The sequence below is a fragment of the Amia ocellicauda genome (genome assembly GCF_036373705.1).
Source record: "Amia ocellicauda isolate fAmiCal2 chromosome 11 unlocalized genomic scaffold, fAmiCal2.hap1 SUPER_11_unloc_6, whole genome shotgun sequence".
NCBI lineage: Eukaryota > Metazoa > Chordata > Actinopteri > Amiiformes > Amiidae > Amia > Amia ocellicauda.
The window spans coordinates 341185-343890 of NW_027102664.1; the positions used below are offsets into that span (position 1 = coordinate 341185).

At 42.1% G+C, this 2706-nt stretch overlaps 1 non-coding gene across 1 annotated transcript; it reads left to right on the forward strand.

Moving 5' to 3' along the window:
- The first annotated feature begins 656 nt into the window (after positions 1 to 656).
- Positions 657 to 729, forward strand: trnav-cac (transfer RNA valine (anticodon CAC)). Its single transcript has one exon. It is a non-coding gene; the product is annotated as a tRNA-Val (tRNA).
- The last annotated feature ends 1977 nt before the right edge of the window (positions 730 to 2706 follow it).

The window sequence follows — 2706 nt, forward strand, 5'->3', positions numbered from 1 at the left end:
ACGCCTGTGCGCGTTTTACCAGCCTGCATCGATGGGAGCCATTCGAAACGCCAGGACGGGTCGGTTTCCGTAGTGTAGTGGCTATCACGTTCGCCTCACACGCGACAGGTCCCCGGTTCGAAACTGGGTGGAAACAACCCGCGGTGCACGTATGCCAGTGCCGTGTTACCCGTCCTCATCTCTCTGCCCCAAGGCCGGCCGTCGTTTTCTCTTCCTCGGAGTGGCAAGAAATCCTGACCTTGAGAACTAATGATCGAAGAAGGGTAGCTTTGCGAGGCGCTGGAACTGACACTTTTAAAATCGATACATGTTGTTGCTGTTACAATACGACCGTAGCAGGATCGGCGACATTGCTGTTACTCTTATGTAGTTGAAGGCGCAGTATAGCTCTGATAGTCTGCTGGTGAAGGAAGACCACCAGCCGTTTGAACAAGCCATTCAGCATCACCTTGTTGGGCTAAGTGCAGGCACTGTCAGAGCGCAGGGCGTCCTGCCTTTGAAAGAGTTTCCAAAGTGTCCTGATGTGCCCTTGAGCATTGCAAAATAGGTCAGTGAAATTAGAAACCTTTATCTCACAGGCTGGCCCAAGGGAAACGCCTGTGCGCGTTTTACCAGCCTGCTTCGATGGGAGCCATTCGAAACGCCAGGACAGGTTGGTTTCCGTAGTGTAGTGGCTATCACGTTCGCCTCACACGCGAAAGGTCCCTGGTTCGAAACCGGGCGGAAACAACCCGCGGTGCACGTGTGCTAGTGCCGTGTTACCTGTCCCTGTAACGCGGCCGGCCATCGTTTTCTCTTCCTCGGAGTGTCAAGAAAGCCTGACCTAGAGAACAAACGATCACAGAAGGGTAGCTTTGCGAGGCGCTGGAACTCACACTTTTAAAATCGATACATGTTGTTGCTGTTACAATACGACCGTAGCAGGATCGGCGACATTGCTGTTACTCTTATGAGTAGATAGTTGGGTTTTTTGGGCGCGGCCTATTTTGTTATGACGTATGCCCTAAGCTTATTAATATTCCTACGTCATAATTGGGGGGCGTGATTTTAGGTAGAGTTATTTCCTTAATTATTCCTACGTCATATCCGTCAGAAAGTGTACACCCATAAAACCCTGAACAACAAGGCCGCCCATAACCTGTTGTTCTTGTTGTTCTTGTTGGTCAACTGTAGAGTGTGAATGGGTCGGCTCTTCCTGTAGTGGTTGGGGGTCTTTTTTAAATATACATTTAATGGTTTAGTAAATCTAAACCGTTATAAGATCAACAAGTTCTGTTGTCTGTAATGGTCCCAGGTCTTAACAATGCCAGTTTTGAATTGTGCGTTTATCATATTCACACTGTCTCTGTCTGTCTTTCTCTCTCTCTCGCCCAATCATTTTATAAAATTCAACAAGTTCTGTTGTCTGTTATGATCCCAGGTCCTAACAATGCCTGTTTTGCATAGGGTACTTATGTTATCCACACTGTATCTGGCTCTGTCTCTCTCCTCAAATTTAATTAAAAATTAAATTAAAAAAGAGGGTGTGTGTGTGGGTGTTTGTGTGTATAGGTTAATTGTTTTTGTAAAAAAAAAAAAAAAAAAGCTGTGGTTATATTTTATCTCTCACATAATGTGTTCAGTCGTTTTACTTAAATACATTCTAGGGTCTTAAAGCTCATAAGAGTTAGACTTAAGATAAGGATATGCTTTTAAGGTATTTTAGTAGTCTCAATCCCTGATGATAAGGAATCGTTTAAAAAATGAAAACAACTGATCACTCAATGCTAAATAGATCACAACACTCAAGGCTAAATCACTCACACCATGGGGGGCGGGGGTGTGCTCATACAACAATAGGTATGGCGTGTGGTATCAAAACATTCAGAATACTTTTAACCTATATAATTTATAAGCTTTGTAAAATAAACCCAAATATCTCTTTTGCGGGGATAAACGCTGTTCTGAGTAGTTTGTGACTTGTTTAATACCAAACAAAGCATCGCTATAAAAAAAAAAAAAAAAATCACTGTAAAAGCGCTAGTTTTTTTTTATCTTTATAGTTATTTTCTAGGCTCAGGTTGTTTTTTAGCGCTTATAAAGGCCTGAAATATTCTTAGTGGTTGTTGACTATAGGTCTTGATGCTTAAAAATGTTTTTTTGAGAGACCAAAAGGTTCTAATAAAAGTTTAGAGTAGAGAGGAGAGAGATCGTCTCCATCTTGGTTTCTATTTGAAATTTGATGCAGTGTCATTTTATTGGTTGGTTTTGATATGTTAATTGGTAACAGGGTGGCACAAAGGCCAGACCAGAACAATGCCTTACAAGCAGATCCGGCATGTGGCCATCATTATAAGTATGAAGGTCTGGTCTTCAGCTCGACAGACTCATACTGACCTTTCGATTTAAGACTAAAGATCAACAATGTCCGGAAACAACATCAGCGATTCGATTTAAACGAGTTTTTAGGCAAGTCTTCAGATTATTTTCATTGACTCAGAGCGTGTTGTGTGCATGTATTGTAAATAAGGCTATAACATCTGTTTTAAGTTCTGTAAAATTATTTTTCAGCCAGTCAACAGGAGTTAATTCCCAACGCTGAGGAGATCATCTGGAACAACGACGGTAAGATTTTTGTGTTTGCGCTCATGGGTTCTTATGCATGGGTGTGTGTGGTTTTGAAGCGGCTCATTAGAGTTATGAAAACGTTTTAATATATATTAATGC